The following is a 22,213-nucleotide window of genomic DNA, read 5'->3' as shown; positions in this document are numbered from 1 at the left end:
TGTTTCATTTCTTTTTTTTAAAGGTATACTTTGCTTTTGTTTTTCTTTTTAACTTTTTTTTTTTTTTTTTGGTGAGGAAGATTGGCCCTGAGGTAACATCTGTTGCCAATCTTCCTCGTTTTTTCTCCCCAAAGCCTCAGTACATAGCCACATATCCTAGTTGTAGGTCATTCTAGTTCTTCTATGTGTGATGCCACCACATCATGGCTTGATGAGATGTGTGTAGGTCCATGCCCGGGATCTGAACTGGCAGACCTCAGGCCACTGAAGCAGACTGTGCAAACTTAAGCACTTGGTCACAGGGCCAGCCCCCAATAATTGTTTTTATGTCAAATTATTTCTAATATTTTTATCGCTATATTTTGTGTGTGTGCGCATGAAGATTTATTGCTGTTAGCCCTTCAAATGGATTTTATCAATAGAATTACCCACTGTCTCTTTCAATGCTTTTTATCTTGTTGAGTTCCACTCTATATTATTATTGTGACTTTTATTTCCATCTCTTTCTTTCTTTTTGTAGTTGCTGTTAATAGGGGAGTTTAACTCATATATAAATGACATAATCAACATATTTAATGTTATTCTACTATCTTATTTTATGCCTTCTCTATTTTTTTGCTTTCTAGTTACTTTGTATTTTGTATTTCTATATTTTGCTTTGTAGGCTTTGTTTTAGTTGCTTTTTTTTTTTTCCCTGTTTGTCAAGTAGAAATCCTATTTTCAGTTTTACTGGGAGTTGTCCTTAAGTTTGTCAAATATGTAAATGAATTTCTTCTTCTTTGAAGGTAATTGCTTAGCAATATGCATTTAAAATAAATTTGTTTAAAGTGAGACCCAAATGATTCTGTACATAGTTGGGTTGGGGCACAGCATAATGTAAGGCTAGTACATCTTGGTAAAACTGAAAAATGTAACTATTTATTATGGAAATAAGTCTGTGCTTTCTAAATAAAAATATTTTTTACCATTGCAACCATGCTGGAATTCTTAAAAGGAACAAAAAATTAACCAAAGTGATGTTTTTCTTGCCACTATTTTCCCAACAAAATGTTATGACATTCTCCTTTGGATCATGCTGCAAAAGTGCCAGGCTTATTTCAACTCATGCATTTCCTATTATGTTCTTGGAACTATGAACAAATCAAGTATACTTTCTGCCATTATGAAACATACAGCCTAGTTGGGGAAACACATAATAAACAAGTGAAAAAGGAAAACACACACACACACATCCCTCCTGTCTTTTGGTCGTTTTTCAGATGTGCTTCCTTGAGGTGAAGAGATCCCGTGTATTAGGTAACACACATGAGTAAGCCCACATATTCACATGGAAGTTCTAACCTAAATTTTATTTTCAGTGAAGCTTTATTTCCATTGCTTACCTTTCAACCAGTTATGACCCTTAATATATTCACTTGAAATTTCCCTGTTTCAGAATTTCTGCTAACACTTAATACTTTGTCTTTCACAGAGAATGATGCAGCTGAAAGGGCTTTAGAGATCTTTTTGACCCAGGATGGCAAATACAGGCACCAATGTCACAGTCCCACTCTCATGCCCATGGCAGACATTAGCAATCAATCTTGATGCTCGTTTATTTTAAGGCTGGGTATATATAGCTCAGGAGTAGCTCTATCACAGCATTCTAGTTTGTATTAACACGAAGTTTTTGAACATGAGTCGAAGGCTATTTGACAAAATTCTTGTTTAAGAGTGAGCAAACTTATTGCTAACTAAAATTTAAAAACATAAAATGATTAGTAGATCCACATTTAAAAGACTCTCCATGAACAACAATTTTGTAAAGTTGGAATTTTGAAACAACAGTTAATTTTAAAGTGAGGCAAATTGAAATGCGTTTTGTCATACGGCTCATTCTTAGCCCTCTGCCTCTTTCAGCTCGGACAACTTTTAGGACTGTTATTTGGTGATCTTGAGCTAGGTCTGTGGCTTTAGAGCATTTGTATCCTGACTATATCATCTCAGCACAACACTCTTGCTGGTGGGAGTGCAAACTGGTGCAGCCACTCTGGAAAACAGTATGGAGATTCCTCAAGAAATTAAGAATAGAACTACCAACGATCCAGCTATTCCACTGCTGGAAATTTATCCAAAGAACATGAAAACACGAATGCATAAAGATACATGCACCCCTATGTTCATCGCAGCATTATTCACAATAGCCAAGACTTGGAAGCAACCTAGGTGCCCATCAAGGGATGAATAGATAAAGAAGATGTGGTATTTATACACAAGGGAATACTACTCAGCCATAAGAAACAACGAAATCCAGCCATTTGTGACAACATGGATGGACCTCGAGGGTATTATGCTGAGTGAAATAAGTCAGAGGGAGAAAGTCAAATACCATATGATCTCACTCATAAGTAGAAGATAGAAACAATGACAATCACATGGAGACAGAGATTGGGTTGGTGGTTACTAGAGGGAAAGAGAGGAGGGAAGAGGGCAAAAGGGGTGATTAGACACGTGTATGGTGATGGATTGTAATTAGTCTTTGCGTGGGGAACATGCATTCTAAGAGGAATCGAAATATAACAATATACACCTGAAATTTATATAATGTTATAAACCAAGGTCACTGTAATATAAATAAATAAATAAATAAATAAATAAATAAATAAATAAAACAGAGGTTCCTGACCACCGCCCACCCCAAAAAGAACAACAGTCCCCTTCTTTTGGTGCAGATCCTTTCTCCATTGTTTTTTTTCATTCAGCTTACTCTTCATTTCTCATTCCCTTAGACATTATTCTCTGTTACAACCACATGGCAATGCAAAAGCTGAACGTCAATGTAGTCATGAAAGGATTATTTAAGAATAGACATTGTACATTTGAAAGCTTTATTATTTATTCAACAAATATTTATTGAGTGTCTTATATGTGCTAGGCAATGTGCTAGCTCTTGAGATGTGCCATTTAACAAACAAAGCTTTCAGGACATTGTAGGGCTTTAGAATTGGACATGGCAGAGATGGAGACAGACAATAAAGAGATCAGTAAATTATATTGTATATTAGAAGGTAATTTTTTCCCTAAAAAAATAGCAGAGCAGATGAAGGAGATTGAGAATACTAAGAGTGGTGCTGGAGTGCAATTTTAACTAAGGCCTTGTGAAAAACGTGAAATTTAAGCAGAGATTTGAAAGAGGTAAGAGAGTAGCGCATACAGCCCCAGGAAAGCTGTTCCAGGCATGGGGAACAGGAGTGGGCCTGGTGTGTTTGAGGAACAGCAAGGATGCCAATGTGGCTGGAGCAGAGGGAACCAGAGAAAGAGTAATAGTAGGACATGGCAGAAGAGGGCAGGCACAGATAATTTAGGGCATGTCACTTTGCTCAGTCAACCAAAATGCACACAAGAAAAAAAAGATAGATATTAAATACGTTAGTGTAATTAGTATATTTAATTTAATTAGGTGCATTTAGTATGTTTTAGGCGAAAAGACAATAGGAACCTGATTCCACACAGAAATCCCCTCTCACTTTCAAGCCCTTTTAAAATTTTCCCCATCACTCCTTTAATTAAATGAGTCCTATTTATGGAATTTCTATTTTCCTAGTCTGAAAACTGCCTTAACCCTACCCACCACTTTTCTAAATGCAACCTACAAAACACATTTTCACATTCAGAGTTTGTGTTTTTCTACATCAAACATAATTACCTGTGAAGTATTTTGTGATATTTCTGCAAAATAAATTATATTACAGTACATTTTGGGCTCCATTTACTACCTAAAACAATTGATTTGAGTCCATTGCATCCTTGGCCAAATGATGTGAACTGAAATGGATGTCATTAAAAATGCTGAAGGTGACTCATGCGTGCCCTTCAGTCTTCTCTGGTGGTGCTGAAATGAGGTGATGATTTCATGCAAACTCAACCAGCAGCCGAAGCGTCTCTGTTACATCTCTGGCATTCATTGCAAAAAGAGGGAGTCTCAGTGCTCAGGGAGGCAGAGTTTCACCTGGAAATTCAACTGACAGGAGGAGGACACAGCCTTCCTCCCACTCACCTCATCCCCCCAGTAACGGCTGTGCTCCATCCTAGCTCCAGGGGACACAGCATCCTGTCACATCACACGCAGCTACTGTGTGGCACAGTGACTCTCTGACTGGCACTGTGGAGGGTACACTAAGATAAGGCAGCTCTCACATTTTTAGCATTGGATAATATTTTATAAATTTCAAAACACACTCCATGGTTTTACCCAGGAAAGTAGCACAATATGCTGTCTTTAGTTTTTCTACTGGGAAACCTTTGGAAAGCCAAAGCTTACATATGTAAAACAGACAATAATGAAGCTCCAAACTCTGCAGCCCTAGCCATAATTGCATTCTCACAGTATGGAGTCAGCCTAGCTAGTTTTAAATCCTGCCTCTACTACTTACTAAACCCATGACTCTGGATAGATTACTAAAACTCCCTGTGCTCAGTTTCCTTATCTGTAAATTTAGGTTAATTGGAAATTAGCAAGCATTATGCCGGGAGAAGCTTCATAAATGCTTGCACATTAGGGCTTGTCCTCTTGAAACACTTCTTATTGGAAGTCAGCCATCATGCTGGAAAGACGCTCAGGCTAGACAGCAAAATAACGAAAGGCCAGATGGAGGGAGGCCCCAGAAGGTGAAAGACATTGGTGGACATTCCAGCCACAACAGATCTTCCAGCTGAATGTACCCACCTGAGTGGCCTCAGTTACACTGTGTGGAACAGAAGAACCATCCAATTGATCCCAATAAATCCACAAAATTGTGAGAAATAATAGAACATTGCTCTTTTCACTAATAAGTTTTGGAGTGATTTGCTAGCAAAAATAGATAACCGAAACAGTCAATATATCCTTCTTTTAACGTAATGTAATACTTAAACCACTTAGATTTGGCCTTTGCAATAGATTTTTATTTATTACACTGGTTCAGACAATAGCAAGTCAAGGAGAGAAGAAAGGGTCTATACCTGGACCTAAGAATGGATACAGGAATTAAGTGTAATGAGGTGAAGGAGAAAATAAATTATTAACATCTGGCAGTAGAATTTCCCTTAGGCTCAGAATTGCACTTGCTTAGAAAAAACAAAATTTCCTGGTAAGTATATCAAGTAGGATTACATTTGGCAGCATGTAATGGAAAGAAACACTCACACAACACAGTAACAATGGCTTAAATAAGATAGATGTTTAGGGGGCCATCCTTGTGGCTGAGTGGTTAAGTTCATGAGCTCCGCTTCAGCAGCCCGGGTTTTGCTGGTTCGGATCCTGGGCGCAGACATGGCATCGCTCATCAGGCCCTGCTGAGGTGGTGTCCCACACAGCACAACCAGTGGCACTCACAACTAGAATATACAACTATCTACTGGGGGCCTTTGGGAAGAAGAAGAAAAAGAAAAGAAGATTGGCAACAGATGTTAGCTCAGGTGCCAATCTTTAAAAGCAAAAAAGATAGCTGTTTATTTCTCTTGTGTTCATAAACAAAACCAAAGGAGGACAGTCCAGAGCTATTACGGTAGCCTCTGGTTTTCTGGGACCCAGGCTCCTTCTATCATGATGTTCTGCCATCTAATGACATTGCTTCATGGTCCATGAGGCTGGTCAGGCTCTGGAATTCAGGTATGTATTTTAATCAGCAGGGTAAAGAAGGAAGGGTGGAGGAAGAAAAAGACTGTGCAAAATTTCTGTTTACATCTCAATGAGAATAAGTTAAAAGGCCACACATAGCTCTAAGGAATGAAGAGAAATGTAGTCTTTTCTATGGCTTCGTAACATGTGATGAGAGCACTGCATATGGCCGACAGCTCTTCATAAAGACTACCTTATTCAAATTACTTTGTGTGAAAGGACTGTGTGTGTGTGCGCATGTGTGTCTAATTTGGTGAGAAGTATGACAATCATATACTGGAAGATGTGGTTGGCAGAGTGACATTAATGTGAGAGAAGATCCCAGAAGCAGCAGTAACCAACACAATGTAAACCTCCCAGAGTTTTCTGAAGAAATTTGGGGGAGGACTTTATGCTTTAACAGTTTGCAAAATAGAGAGTAAAGCAATTGTTTCTTTCTTTACTTTTTATTACACAAATTTTAAAACAAGCACAAGATTAGAAGTAATGATATAATGACCCCCCACGTATCCATTAGCCGGTTTCAATCATTTCAACACATGGTTAATCTTGTTTGATTTGTACACCACTGACTTTTCCTCCCTCTCAACACTGGATTATTTAGACATCACATCACACACTAATGTTTTCTAGATCAAAAGGAGCAAAGACTCTGAAAACATCTGGATTAAATGTGGAAAAATGTATAAAGTCAACAACGATGGTGGAGTCAAAGAGCACAGTTGGACAGCACAGAGAGAAAACAGTAGATAGTATGAGCAGTTTAGAATAAAAATGAAATATATGAAGAACTTTAGGATGATTAAGAACCAATATAAGAATAGGAAAATGACAGCATGGATAAGACAAAAGAGGAGGCAGTGGGGTTGTGAAATAGTGGAAAAGATACAGAAAGAGACGGGGAAACTCTTCAGGTTACAGAGCATTTAAGGAGTTGCCAATAGGGTAACAAACCAGGACTTAGAAGATGAAGACGAAAGGGAAAAGTGAAGAGATCAATGGCAAATACTGCTAGTTATTTGCCTAAAATCCTTTCTCTTCTCTCTCCTGAGTAACATACTCTAATTGTATTCAGGCAGCAATGTGTCCTGCTAAAAGTGACACTTCCTAGCTTCTCCGTTCACAGAGAGTAGGTGAAATTCATTGCGTAGAACTTTGGGAAGGCTCTTTAAAGAAAATTGATTCACCTGGAGGGGCTCACTTTTTACCCTTTATCCTTTTCCCTCTACTCCCAGTGCACAAAGAATTTTGATTACCAGCGTTCCAGCAGCCATCATCAGCTAAGAGGCAGTGCAAGGATGTTGGAGCTTGCCTCCCTGATGACTGAGAGGCCACCACATTGGCTGTGGCCTGCTGAACTCTGTATCCTGATACGGGAGAGACAAATAAAAGCCACTTGTGAGGTGGAAGGGGAAGTCTTTTTCAAATTTAGCCAAGACTAATTTAATTGATATTGGTACAGTGAAAGAAATATAGTAAAAAGTCTTTGAAGGAAGAATGGGAATTTTTATTGAGCAAAGCAAAATGAATGAAACATTTTCTATTGATTGGCAGATGTTGCTCTGCTGTAGACAGTGTCTCTCCCAGTTGAATTTTTAGATGAAAAGGTTAAACATCAAATGTTTCTTACAGAGTAGTTCTCCAAAGCTGAGCCAGAATCAAAGATTCAGCAGTGTCACCTATTATTACTTATTAATTATTACTAATAGTGCTAACCTCTTAAAATTCTACAACACCTTGTCAATTTCATAGCCCTTACATATAAATTACCTAATGTCCATTCATGCATTTATTTAGCTAATGTGTTTTGAGGGCTTAATATGTGAAATCATTATAGTAGACATGCCTGGGGGATAAAGTACAGCATGGAATCATCACATCAGGTAAGGCCAAAAAAATAGTCACCGTTTATTGATTGATTATATTGTCCCAGGCACTACGTGAAAGATTTTACATTTTCTCATTTAATTTCATAACAACTTTATGAGGTGATTATTGTTTATCCCTTTGTTTTCAGGAGAGAATCCTGAAGTTCAGAGAGATTAAAAACTTGCCAAGTTCACTCAACTAGAAAGCAGAGGCACTGAGATCCAAATCAACAACTGTCTGACTCAAGTCTCCAAATAATTTTAATTCAAAACAAAGAATATCATGTAAAAAAAGATATAAAAATGGATCGAGGAAGAGTTTAGAGATGTAAAGTATGTAGAATCAGGGTTTGTGGTCTATTTCTACAGAGGAGGAAACTAAGTCTCAGATAACTTTGTGATTTACCTGACTTGCTTTGTCTCTCTTGTGTTTCCAATACAGGCTACACAAATTATCATCCTTTCTGCCTCTGCCTTTTTGTACTGCCCACTATACATCCAGCTGCCAGAATTCATAGAGGAAGGGATATAAAAGGAACAAAGAATATACGCCTAGTCCTGGCCAGAATTATTCTACTAAATCCAAAGGACTATGAATGATAGGAAAGTAGTTCAAAGAGAAAAAACACATCTTCATCTTAATCCAATCCACTATTTGTATGATAAATAGTAGCAAGCTAAACCTTTTGTGTGACCTAATGGGAAATCCCCACTGGTGAAGTAGATTGATGCTCTATGACCAAATCTCAGAAGACTCACATCGTTCTCTCTTTTCTTCTGTGTAGAGCAAGGCATCAGCCCTAAGCCAGCAGTGAGGGGTTAAATCTTACATAAGCCTTGCTTTAAGTGAACATAATTTAGTTCATTAGTTTCATTAGTTAAATGAAAACTGAGGGGGAGGAAGTGTGGAGGATCAGGGGAAGGGAGAAGAATGGGAAAATGCATAAGCAACTGAAGAGTCAACAATAGGATTGCCGGACTGAGCAAAAAATACAGGGTACCTAGTTAAATTTGAATTTCAGATAAACAATGAATAACTTTTTAGTATATTATGTCCTCAAACCCCAAATATTGCAGGGTTAACAACATGTTGCAAAACAGAGACAATGTATTGTCCCAAATATTGCCTGGCACGTGGACTCATACTAAAACATTATAAGTTTTCATCTGTCAGTCAAGCTTAATTGGGTCTGTTGTATTTTATCTGATAGGCCTAGTTAAAAAAAATCTAGTACATTTATCAAGGTTCTTAATATCAGCTGTTAGGGCCTCTCAAAGGTTACAAGAGCCTAGGCCACATTTTTTGTTTGTTTGTTCTGAGGTCCCAAATACAGCAAAATGTGAACAACTTTCTACCAAGGGTTACAAAGTTTATGAAGAGTTTATATATTTTTTTCATTTTATAAATTAACACTTCTAACTCAAAGAAAATATATTTTTGCTATTCACTAGGTAATTATAGACTATATATTTTAAAATTAAATCATCACACACATTAGGCAGTACGGTCAGATAGTGGGAAACAAATTTAAAACTTCAAGGTCACTCTAAATCTGGTAAAGTGTATCTCAGTTATTGTATGTATTTATTATTTGGAGATAATGAGAGTCTAAACTGGAGGCTTTTACACAATATTATCCTGGGGTCAAATGCCCCTCTCCCTCCCCTAACTGGGTGGCCCCGCCAGCCACCAAAGAGGGGACTGACCAATTGCTTGGAACATCTTTCCTCTATTTCATGCCCAGGTATAGAAAGCCGTCTTCCAGATTTGGGGACCATATTAGTTTCCTTTGGCTGCTATAACAAATTACCATAAACTTGGTGGCTTAAAACAACACACATTTATTTTCTTACAGCTCTGGAGGCCAGAAGTGCAAAAGCACTTTCCCTGGACCAGAAAAAACATGTAGACAGGACTGTGTTCCCTCAAGTGATTGTTGGCGTGATCTCTCTCTTTCCTCCTCCAGCTTCTGGTGGCGTTCCTGGGCTTGTGGCTGCATCACTCCAGTCTTTGCCTCCGTAGCTGCATTGCCTCGTCCTCTTCTGTGTGTCAAATTTCCATCTGCTTCCCTCTTATAAGGACATATGATTGCAATTAGGACCCACCTAGATGATCCAGGATTACCTCTCCATCTCAAGATCCTTAATTAATTACATCTGCAAAAGTCCATTTTTTTTGCCACATACGGTAATATTTATGGTTCCAGGGACCAATACATGGACGTCTTTTGGGGGCCATTATTCAGCCTGCCACAGGGACTGAGGCGATGCCTTGCACAGAGCAGGGTCCCTGAAGAACACAAATTGGCTTGTTGATGGGCTTAGCCAGGAGTCAGTTACTGGGGATGTCTTTTGCCAATTGTGAAGAAAGACCTCGAATCCAATCTTGAAGTCTCATCTCACACACACACCTGAAGTCATGATCCTGGATTGAGTCCTTCTCATGTTTCAATTACAGGTCACAGGTGGGGGTCCACAATCCCACCAACAAAAGCAGTTCTAGTGGTGCTGGGACAATCATATGTCCTGGACAATCTGAAGTTCTGCCCATGTCATTACTGTCTCTTTTTCCTTCTATGAAGCTAAGCATAGATGAATAAATATTTATTATTTACAAATAATAATTTTTAAAGGGATCATGGAAGGTCATGCAGCAGGGTGGTTAGAGGGCAGCCTCTGAAGCAGACTTCAGGAATCCAATCCCTGCTCCACTCATTACAGGCTATGTGGCCCCACCTCTGTGCCTCTGTCTCCCATCTATATGTCATAAGATTGTTGAAGATTAAATTAGCTAATATATGTGTAAAGTGCTCAGAGCAATGGCTGGCTGCTAGAGGATGTCTTTAACTTAATAAATGTTAGCTGCTGTTTATTTCAATGCAGAAGCCAAAGAACCAAGAAGCCCAGTGAAAGACACATGGATCACGGAGGCAAGATATACACCAAAAACAGACAAAAATTTTTTAAACGTAAGAGCTAAGACAACAAGTGCTGCAAGAGAGCTGAGCTTAGAGAAGTGTTTGCTTGCTTGCTTGTTTTTCTGTTTTAGAACTCAGAACTCTGACTTGGGGGGTCAAGAGTTAGAAAAGAGGACAAGGGAAGGGGAAATGGTGGAGGAGAGCGGCATGAGCAGGCTGTCTGTGGAGCCGGTATGTGGCCTGAGCACGTGGCGCTGGACGGTCAGGGCAGGATGGTAGTGCAATAAGAGCGTCAGTCCCGGGCAGCTTGTGCTTGTCTGAGCAGAGCTGGAGCCCCAGCTCTGACGCTTAGGAGCTTCCAACTTAGTGACCTTCACCATGTTAGAAAAAGCAGGTAATATCTACAAAGAAGACTTGTTTTAAGGATTATGTTAAGGAATGTATGAGAAATCACCCAGCCAAACACAAAAAGTTTTTAGTTTTCTACATTACCTATTAGTTGGAATACAGACAAGGATGCGATTGAGGGGATTTTTCCTTTAAATAGAATACAAAGCCACTAACGCTTGCATCCTATTTAAAAAATAGCATTCAGTCCTTAAACAGTCTTTTGAGCATATAGTATGTACTGGGGACCATACTAGAAGCTGCTGATAAAGTTATGAGCATGACAAAGTTTTGCCTGGGGAAATCTATGGCCCGGTAGGAGAAGCAGTCACGTGAAGAGAGAATACCATATGGGTGACAAGAACTGTCACGGAACTATGAACAGAGTGCCAAGGGGACAGGGAAAAGTGAATATCAAAATATTTTTATAACAACTGCAAAAAAATGAGGAAGGGGTCAGTAGAAAATGGCATTTTTTGGTTTGGGTTAGGCAAAAGAGGGTGTTCTGGAATGTTGCTGGGCTTTTTGCTTATGGAGAAAGCTGGGCTGACAGTTCAGTCCCAAAGGCCAGTGGACAGCTGCTAGAGGATGACAAAGTGGCACTGGAGAATAAATGTCTATAATACTACAAGTGATATATGGCATATTAAAAATTACATCTTATCTATAATACACAATATCTAAATCATCGTATTAATAAAATCAAAATGATGGGTCCTGCGTATGAAGGGGATGGGGGAGGGTGAGCGAGGACCTAGAGGGCAGTCGGCCGCCACGTCACCCGGGACCTTTCCTCCGCTTGGAGAACGTGGGGTTTCAGCGCAGAGGTGGGGGCTCCGGCGGGGGAAGTTCAGAGCCGAGGGAGCGGCAGAAGCACGTGGGCCAAGGTGGAGTGGGAGGACGCAGACGGAGGAGTAACCGGTGGAAGTGTCAAAGAGGAAGGAGTGGAGGGCTGCTGAGGTGACAGGGTGTGGTCTGGGGGGGGGCAGGCGAAGCGGGAGCGGCGGGCAGAGAGCCCCACCAGGACCGAGGAGGCAGTGGGGAGCGTGTCTGCGTCGCTCGGTGCGGTGACAGCGAGGAGCGCGGCGCCCGCCGGCGAGGGGAGTTTCCCGTCCTCGCCCAAGTGGAGCCCAGCTCGGAGCCGCGCCAGCGCCCTCCGCCTGGGCCCGCGGGGCCAGACACCTGCCGAGTACGAAGCGGGAGTCCGGCTGAGCCTTCGGCCCCTAAGTAAGTCTTGCCTTTTCTCCCTCCGTGTCCCCCGCGCCCCAGCCTCTTTATCTGCGGGGCTAGGAGCTCCTGTTGAGGAGCTGCGGCGGCGTCCAGGGATGCTCCAGCCTCCGGGCGCGCCCAGCTGGCGCGGGGACCCGGCCCCGATGCCCCGCCGCCCGGGTCGCCTGCGCAGCGCAGACGGAGGTGGCCGCAGAGTTGCTGGCACTGATACTACCCATCTTTTGTGTCTTGCCCGATCCCCGAGCCCTGCCAGGCCGGGGGGAGGGAGCGGAAGCCACTTTATGGCTCCTGGCCCCACCTCTTGCCCCCACCCGAAATCCTGGGGGATTTTAATGTGCGGCGGACTCGGGCGCAAGTGGTGCCAAACCCCCGGGCTGGACCAGTTGGATCCGGAAGGGCAACCGGCCCGACTGCCACGCCGCCCCCTCCTCTGATTTTCTTTTGAGATACAGCGTCTTTAACTGGTGGGTGCTGGGAGGAAGGCTGACTGAGTGGTTCTGGGAGTCTGGGTGTAGGGAGCGACCTACCTTCTTGCTTTTCTGGGGTTCTGGAGGGGAAAGGATGGGGGCACGGAGAGCCCCGGATCCCGGAGCGTCCCGCGCTGGCTGGCTTGCGCGCGGCCGGCCAGCAGGCGTTCGCTGGGTGGGTCCCTTGTCTGGCTCATTGTTCGCGGTGACTGTTCTTGGGGCCGGCTGAGCGACACAGACACCGCTCACGGGCCCGTAAATAAAGGTGACGACTTGGAGGAGTGAGGGTCAAGGCAGCCTGGAGGAAAGGGCTTGCCCAGTTTGGAAACGGACTTCCAGCTCGGAGGGCAGTAGTAGTTGACAGCGAAAACCGCTCCTGAGTGTGAAACTTGGATCTGACTCTAATTCACTGAGACAGCCTAGTGAATTAAACCCTCAGAAACAGGGCGCGAGATTTCCCCGCTGAAATTGTTTTCAGAGTAACGAAGATAGAGTTTTAAGTGTTATTGGCAGCTAGCTGCTTTCTCTTGTTAGCACCTGTTTCTCTTAAAGATTCCTGGGTGGGGTTTACAACCCCCCCCCCACACACACACTCCTGTTTGGAATGTGTATTTATTCCATTTGTGCCTTCAGCTAGTCGAATTGCGTGGTTCCAGGAGAGGAATCTGTTTTCAAAAACAAAGTGCATTTTCCACTCTACAAACGGCCAAGCGCTGTTGTGGACATCCATTGCTCCCCCACCCTAGCCACATGCTACCGTTCATGGAGGCAGGCGTGTATCCAGAGGCAAAGAGAGTCTGTTATCCCTCGTTGGAGATGCCAAAACGCAGCTAGTGCATAATCATTATGTTGGAGGCTAGGACGCTCTTATTTGAGTTTTCCCAATTTCCCTAAATTACAATGATGTCACTTGTTGGCGGTGTCTGTTCCTTAGCCTACTACAAAGGAGGGTGCATTTTCCTGAGAGGGATGTTCTTTCTTTCACTATGGTCTATGGGCAGTGATCAGAGTAAGCTCTTGACAAGAGGGATTTTTAAAAATTATACACACACACACACGTTTGTAGCTAGTTGAAAATCCCAGTAGTTACTAACACACCTCACTGCCCTACTTATACTATGCTTTGACTTGCCTGATGGACTTGCTAAGTGCATCTGTCTGCTGCAGCCTGGAGTTCCAGCCCCCAGGAAAAATAATATGAACACCTCTCTCTGACCACAGTCTAATTCCACAGGGAAAAACCATGCAGTGGAAGTGTTATTTAGGGTATGGAAAGCTGTGTGATTTATTCTAAGGAGAGAAGAGGGAGTTAGGTAGAAGATAAACAAAAATGGAAATCTGAGTAGGCATCCAGACCATAGTCAGAGTTCCACAATATGTGTGGAAAGTGTATTGTGTTCGCTTTCTCTCCTTCATCACTCTTACTATTTATATCCTTAATGCTTTCATCACGGTATTTGTGCCTCTAGTTTGGTTTTTTTGGCTTTGGAAAAAAAAAACTTTTACATTTTTAGTCTATTATTATGTTACATTTTCAATATCAGTAGTGCTCACTGAATGCATAGGATTATCTTTTAAACTGCTCTTTTGTTTGTCTACTTGCATACCATGTGCAGCTTAGTGTGGGACCACACAGGCAATGAATCCACCAACTTCTAGTGAAGATTAAGACATGGAAGGTATCCACAGCTACGTATAAACTGTATACTCATTTAGCCTCCTTCCCTCATGACCGATTTTAGCTCGTTGTTTGTTCATCTTCTGAACTCTCCAAACTCCAAATTCTTACCCAGATTGATTGCTGCACTAAATCTTGATTGTACAAAGAACAGAACTTAATTATTTTGGTCTCATTTATCAGTCAGCAATGTTTAGTGTGGCCAATTTAATTATATCATTGAAATATGCATGACTTTAAAGTATGTTGAAAAAGGTCCTTTTAAACTTGTTTCTTCATAAAGAAAAGAAAAAGTCCTCGTGAAGCCATAATTTCACTGCTGTGAGGCCCCTAGCCATTTGTATTTATTGAGTTTACTCTTCCACATGAAGAAAGAACCATTGTTTTGTTGTCTAGGAGCTGAAGGAAGATGGAAAGTGAGAAAAGAAAATCAAGCACTTTAAAATGCTATTATTTTCTCTACTTGGGAAAAATATTTTTTTGAGTGAATAGTGATTATTTTCTTAAAGATACACTAAAACCTTACTAAGGGGAAAAGAAATTTTCACGATAGAAATGCTAGCTGTTACTAAATACCATAAAAGGTTGGCGTATACATGTATTTTTGAGCCAATCTCATAACACCATTTCTTCTTTAGAATTATGAAATGTTACCAAATTATTGTTATTAAAACACTAAAGCCTCATCAAAAGTTATATTTAAATATACTGTCTTTTTGCAAGTGCTTTAATTGTAATAGCCTGTTTGTTGAGATTAAAAAGAACATCATTGATGTCATGGTGTGCTTTGCATTTCAAAATAGTAGCTAATGAATTACAAACATTCATTACTCCACAACCACTTGCTGAAATTTCTCAGGACCCCCAAATAGAGAATTATTTGTACTGTATACGATTATTCAGACCCGAGCTGAGTTTATGTGGATCTCTTTTCTTCTGCAAAATTAATTGCCTTTTAAATTAATACTTTGTTGGCTCTGAATCTTTTGTTATTTTTCTTCTTTGTCATAAATTTACGTGTGACCATCTTCAACATTGTCTGGTTAGGAGACTTCCTGTTGAAAACGTATGGGAATTAGTGGGAGGAGAGATGAAGAGAGAGAGAACGACTTTCACTAAACCTAGAAAGAGTCAGCGCTTCGCACAGGAAGAGAAAGGCAGGTTGCAGTGGATAAAATTCATTGAGGAATGCTTCTCTGACCTTTCGAAGTCCAAGCTCTGTAGCACATAATACACGTTTGGGTAGTTCAGGCACTAACTTCACATATCATAAGGCAAAGTAATAGAGTATCATAATGCCTTTGCTTTGCTGCATTTGAATGCTAACTTTCATTCCATTCACTTTTCTGCACACTAAGTGATGAAAACTACCCACTGTTTTCTTACGCTATATTTTTTCATTTTTCGCCAGGGTTGGGGGGTAGGTGGGAGGGCTGGGAGGGGAGGGAGCGCTGTTCTATTGATGTAAAAATGAAAATTGTCAATGTTTATTTTGGAAAAATTTCCTTTAAAGAGCTCCCTTTCTTCTTTCAGTTTAGTGCTTGTGAAGTGTTTACTGAGGAAGATGGGGTGCGGCGCTCAGTGTTCGTAACCAGACGCAATCAGAGCCAAATAGGTTAAGGGGTTCGAATTAGCGCCTTTAAATCTTAAATTTAGTTTTCCTTTCCATAAAAGAATATGAAGAAAAGGTTTTGAATTAAGTTTTATTTTTAATAACTGGTATTCATTTAGACTCTCTGGAAAAGGAAGATTAACATGATTGAGTAGTAAAAATGTACACATTTATGAAATGACCATATAAGGCCCTACAAATTAATGATTGTGTCTGCTTTTGATATATGCCCTTTTTTCCTGATAAATTAGCATTTTTAATCTCAGGGGTACTGTGAATTTCTTAACTGATCATATTTTCTCTTTTGCTTTGGCCACTAGAAAGCTCAGAGCCAATCTGAGATCTAATCTACTGAGCCTGGGAGGCTCTGTGGAACACACGTGTGGTATCTTTCTCAATGACTTTATCTTATTCCACTTGTGTATGTATTTTCTGTCGAAATGTCTAATTTTTTTTGGGGGGGAGACAGACCACCAAAGTTAATATGAATAAGTGTTCAGAAATACACTCGTCTGCAAATATTATTAACGTCTAATATTGTAAATGCTGAGGATATGGGGCAAACTAAGGTGTGATTTCTGGTCTGAAGATACTTATACTATACTCTCGCTGGATAGAGAAGTCATGAACACATAACAAATTAGCCAATAATGAGTAACATATATATATATATATATATATATATATATATATATACATCTGTTGCATTAAATTGAAATCCTTGACCTTATCTTTAATGATGCTCAGCTTCCACTTTCTAGAAAAACACTATAAATAGTATGAACCGGTAAAGCAAAGTAACCAAATCTTTTCATTAGAAAGAATTCTCCTCTGGGAGTACTAAACTCTAAGTAGTCTGAGGATGGGAGGATGAAAATGAATGTTGGAAAAATCATTGTGATTCTGATAGTGGAGACTTCCAGACATTTCTATTGTCTTTCTCTTCCCTTCTGTTTCTTTCTTCCTCTCTCTGTCTCTTATTGCGTTTTCTGCTTGCTGTCCCGTCAGCCAGTGGCTAGAACTAATTGACAGGTGTGGCAATTCTGGTGGCAAGCTACATCCCACCAGGCCAACAGCTTATAAAATTTCCAGCTATGTAAACACAATATTTGTTCTAAGTACTGTACTTAAATACAGTAGTTAAGTTTAAGTGCCCAGTGGTTGTTTCTCTTTGCACTTGAATCAACAACCATTTTTAGCTTTTAGAAGGGACCACCCACAAAACTGTTCTTTTTGACTGTAGAAAAACACAAGGAATGAGAAAAAAAGTGAAAACCTGAAAAAAAAAAAAAACCAGAACTAAATTATTGACCCAGGGTGACATGTTTATAGCTAAGGCAACAAACTCTGAATTAAACTTCCAAATCTAACCAGCTACCTCTGGGTATAAATCTGAGTCTCATCTTCTCTATCTCCCACATAGGCGCCAATGTTTTCAGACATCTCGATTACAGTTAATGTTAAAAATAATGGAAAGCCTAAAATGCAGATCTGTTGTCCTGAACTGAAGCAAACTTTCAGACAATGATAAATACTGATCATTTAAACTTGGCCTTTTAAAAAGCACATTGGATAAATGAAAATCCTTGTATTAGCACACTTACTGTGCTTCCAATTATGATATAAATAGTGCATAAAGCTTTAAAATTTTCATCAAATTAATGTTTCACTGACATGCAAATTAACGGCTGACATCTAAGGTGCCTGCCTTGTGATGGCTCCTGTTTGGCAAGTGAACCTCAGAGGGTTATTTATAGGTTACGTTGCAGCAAAGCGCTGGAGTAAATTCTCATTGTGCAGCTCAATTCAAATTGATGTTTTCGCTTTGATTCTCTTCACTTTTTTCACATCCTTTTGATCTCTAAAGCCTCTCAGAAATAAGCTACCCAAGGTGCTAAATATATAATTAATAACATTTGGGCAGGGAATTTGTCTTTCAATTATCCCCAGGACATTTGGAGACAAGTTAAGTATCCATCGCTAGCTTGTTCAGGTATGAATAACTCTTGGGGCTGTGAATTTGAACTCAGAGATTTGGGAATATCCATTTCCATCTACAGCACATAGGATAAAAATGTTCACACAGAAAAAGTGAAGAAGAAACTTGAGCATTTATCAAGCGAATTAATTTTTAAGAATAGCAGCCTCTAAAGATCCAAGTGGAAATCCTATTTTATTCTCTAATGGCAATTGAGGTTTCTTTTATCTCTACCTTCCATTACATTTTGTACATAAAGAATGCAGTGAGAGAATTATAATGTATCTGCAATTCCCATACTATGTTATTAGGTCAAAATTTGGCCTTTCCTTTCTTTATTCCATGTCCATGTCTGCCTAAAGGTAGAATGACTCAATAAAAAATGAAAGAGTCAGTCTTTTCATTTACTCTGCACACTTCTGCTCAGTGTGGATTTTGTACATGACCTCATGAGGCAAAGATATGTAAGCTATGGGCCTGCCCTCTGGCCAAGTGGTTAAAGTTCTGCACGCTCTACTTTGGTGGCCCACAAACCAAAGGGTTCATGGGTTTGGATCCCAAGTGTGGACCTACTCTGCTCATCAGTCATGCTGTGGAGGTGACCCACACACAAAAAATGCAGGAAGATTGGCACAGATATTAGCTCAGGGACCATCTTCCTCAAGCAAAAAAAAAAAAGAGGATTGGCAAAGGATGTTAGCTCAGGGAGAATTGTCCTCTCAAAAACTAAAATAAAATAAAATGAAAGCTTTGTGAATTTGACTGTATAAAAACTTTAAAAATATATTAAAAAGAAGATACATAAGCTATAAATTTCTGCCTACAAAGATACAACTTACTAGAGAAGTTTACAATTTATTAACCTTTAGGTATTTTCTTCATGCTGTACTCAGCCTGGAATGTTCTACTTTCCCTACCAAATTGATTAAATGTCTATCTTTTCTTACAGATTTACTTAGAAGACACTTTCTCTTTGAAGGAATCCCCATAGCTGGATTTGAACGTGGCCTTTTTTTTTGGAAGAGTGTATGTGTATGTTTGTGTGTGTGTGTGTGTGTTTTCTAGTCATATTGTAAACATGAAAATGTTTACAAAATCTAAAGAATTTTCTACAAAAGCAGTATTTATTATTTATTACTATCATTCTAAAGCTAATGAGATAAAGTAAATGTTGGATCCAAGCTACCTGTGGAAGTAAATACTTTTCTTATTTTTGACACTTTCGTCCAGTAGTGAATAATTTGTTCTTCGGCCTGTTACTTTTTATTGACAAATGTCTTCATTAGTCATGTAGGGTATGGTATGGTACGATCAAGGCAACTTGATTTCTTGCTGATGAAGGTTTATCAGGAAATTTATCCCTTCATTATGAAAAACTCACTTTCATTCATGAACATTGAATGAGGACTTAATATGCACCAGGTATTGAGATGGGAAGTGAGTGTTAAAAAACAAACAATGCAAAGGTCCCTGCCCTGAGGGCATTTAGGATCAAATAGAGAATAAAGATGCTGAAGAAATGTGGTACACGGAATGATGCTGATGCGGGCCATCACGGGGTCTTCCGGGAGCTGTGAGGAAGGGTCTCCACTGGGTGTGAGGGGGAGGGGTCTGGAAAGCTTAGTCTGCGATTTGAAGCGAAAAGGACCGGTAGAAGTCTAGCAGGTGAAAAAGCAGTGGTCGGGGGTCTGTGGCACAGAGCTGCTGGAGAACAGGAGAAAAGTGAGGCACACATGGAAAATCCAGAATGTCCAACAGGAAGGAAATACCATACATTAGACTGAAGACCAGCATAGCAGTCTAGACCGGAGATCAGGACTGAGGAGTTTAATCCTGGTTAAATCCTACTCTCTTATACTCTGTGCCTCCACTCATGCTGCTGAATGTATCTAAGGAAAAATATACAACCATGGTATTATTTTGTATTCATTAATCTTATATGGGTTCTTGGAGTTATCAGGTTATCAGTTATCTGACTGAACTAGCCTACGCCATTCACTCTCCTAGAAAACTAAACCATACTTCTTCTTCTCACCGGAAACACTCAATACTGCCATTACACCCTCGCTCTGGATGAAGGCCTTGCTTCCTATCCACTGATATAAGTGAGCCATCAGAAAAGAATTTCCACAGACACCCACCTCCACATTCATCTACCTACCAGTATCTGTTCTCACATAATCTGCTTTCTTGCAGCTTCTCTCACATAGCACTGGTGGAATCTCAGCTGTTACATTTTAGTGGAATATGATGTAGAAATATGTAAATGCAATTTATCAGTGAATAAAACTATTCCTCCAGACCTGAAACTTCCATTTTTAGTTGTTTAGAGTTGGGAAATAATCAGGATTGCAGTCAAAGATTTATGTAAAGTGTGTTACTTAGAATAGTGAAAAATTAGAAGCAACACACTGCCCAAAGATAGAATCAGATAAAGTATGGCATATTCATACGATAGAATGATAAACATCATTTAAAAGTATGTTTCAAAAATAAGCATTGACAAGGTAAAAATAGATGATGCAATGTAAAAAGAAAAAAAGCCCCCCAAAACTGTACATAGTACATGATACAATTTTGTATATAGACATAGAAAAATTAGAAAAATAAATGAACCATGTTAAAAGGTTGTCTCATTGGACATTGAGATGAAAATGGTTCTGTATAGCAAATCCTTCAAAAATATACTCAGCTTAGAAGAGAAAACTTCTCAATGGGAAGAGCCTGGTGACAGAAAATGTCCATTGAATAAACACAATAGTGAAAGTCATCTCTGTAGTGTGATTCAACTGCCATTGAAATATCTCTTCCCACCAGGCATTCCCCTTATCTGCCGTATCCAATCCACCAAGACCCATAGAATTTACGGCTAAAATATATCACAAATCCGTTTAATTTTCACCATCTCCGCTGCTGTCCCTCTGGTGCAAGACACCATAATTTCTAGCCTGGATCATTGCCTTAGCTTCAGGCAGGTTTTTCCCCTCTTGCTGTTACAGAAATGATGATCTGAGAGGCCATATAGCACAGTGTTTGAAGCATGGACCCCGTGGAAAGGCTGCCTGAGTAAGAACACGAGCATCGCCACTTACTAGCTGTGAGAATGGGGGAGAGTCACTTGACTTCTCTTTACTTCCATTTTCCCCTTGATAAAATTGAAGATGTTACTACCTATCTTTTAAAGTTATTATGAGGATTAATTGTGTAACTGGCATAAAGCACTATTATGAATTAGCTATTTTTCAAGACCTAAATTAGATAATTCCCTTCCTTGTTTAAAATCATTCAAGGACTTCTCATTGCACTTTGAATTAAATCTTTATGATCATGTATATCAACTTCAACTCTTGCTACTTTCTGCTTCCTCACTAATTCCATGAAAACACCAAGTCCTATTCTGTCCCTGGGCCTTTGCACATGCTGTTCCCTCTGCCTGGCACACTCTTCTCTGACTCTCTCCGTAGCTTCTTCTTGTCTTCCAGGTCTCAGCTTCTGCCACCCCCTCTAAGAGCCCTTCCCTGATTTCTAGTCATCTAAAGGACACTTAGCTAGCCCTGGGGTGATCTAGTGGTTAAGATTTGGCGCTCCCACTGCCACGGCTGGAGTTTGTTTTCCGGTCATGGAACCGCACCACACGTCTGTCGGTTTTCACACTGTGGCAGCTGCATGTTACTATCATGCTGAAAGCTATGCTACTGAGTTTTAAAATACCAGCAGGGACACCCACGATGGACAGGTTTCAGCAGAGCTTCCAGACTAGACAGACTAAGAAGAAGGACCTGGCCACCCATGAAAAAAACTGGCCATGAAAACCCTATGAATAGCAGTGGAGCATTGTCTGATACAGTACTGGAAGGTGAGAGGATGGCGCAAGAAGAGCGAGCAGCATTCCACTCTGCTGTACACAGGTCACTAGGAGTTGGAATCGACCCAGTGGCACTGACAACAACAAAGGACACTTCCAGCTATTCTTTTTTGCACTTTTTTCGCTCTCTACACCTTATTGTTTCCTTAACAGACTGTATCACAATTTAGGTTATTTTTTCGTTAACTTTTTACCCTTTATTTGACCACGAGAATTTAAATTCTGTGAAACAAAAATAACATCTGTCATGGTTACATTCGTTTCGCTGGATACCTAGCAGAGGGTCCGGCATGTGGTACTGAATCAATACTGGATGGGTGGATGTACGGATGGCGAAGATTCTAGCTGTTATAATCTTGGACTTGCGTTTCTAGAAGGGCTAACTTCATATTTGCAGAGTCTATACATCACTAAGGAGCTATAGAAGGTTAAGGTATTAACATTTGTTATCATTTTAGCCCTGGTACACAGGACCTTAAAATACTTGTCAGAACAGCAGTGCATTTTGAAAGAGTAGAGAGTGGAGAGGGGAGTGGTAGGTGGTTTGGGGGACTCGAGATCTGAAGATGTTC

At 40.2% G+C, this 22,213-nt stretch overlaps 1 protein-coding gene and 1 long non-coding RNA gene across 16 annotated transcripts in view; one reads left to right on the top strand and one right to left on the bottom strand.

The window, feature by feature from the left end:
• Positions 1-9,328: 9,328 nt before the first annotated feature.
• Positions 9,329-12,892, bottom strand: LOC139084084 (uncharacterized). Its single transcript, XR_011541360.1, has 2 exons — positions 12,569-12,892; positions 9,329-9,578 (listed from the first exon to the last, which is right to left on the bottom strand). It is a non-coding gene; the product is annotated as an uncharacterized lncRNA (long non-coding RNA).
• The window catches only part of SEMA6D (semaphorin 6D), a 570,904-nt gene continuing 560,323 nt past the window's right edge, over positions 11,633-22,213 (top strand). For 9 of the 15 annotated variants that reach the window (XM_070624899.1, XM_070624896.1, XM_070624782.1 and 6 more), the window contains exon 1: positions 11,701-12,038. The gene's annotated coding sequence lies outside the window, so the exon portion shown is untranslated. Of the gene's footprint in view, positions 12,039-22,213 lie in introns of all 15 variants that reach the window. The other 6 variants (XM_070624834.1, XM_070624639.1, XM_070624829.1 and 3 more) reach the window with 6 other exon arrangements.

The sequence above is a fragment of the Equus przewalskii genome, chromosome 1, assembly GCF_037783145.1.
Source record: "Equus przewalskii isolate Varuska chromosome 1, EquPr2, whole genome shotgun sequence".
In the NCBI taxonomy this organism is placed as follows: domain Eukaryota; kingdom Metazoa; phylum Chordata; class Mammalia; order Perissodactyla; family Equidae; genus Equus; species Equus przewalskii.
Note: the sequence above shows the minus strand (reverse complement) of the source record. Positions and strands in the feature narration are given on the sequence as shown.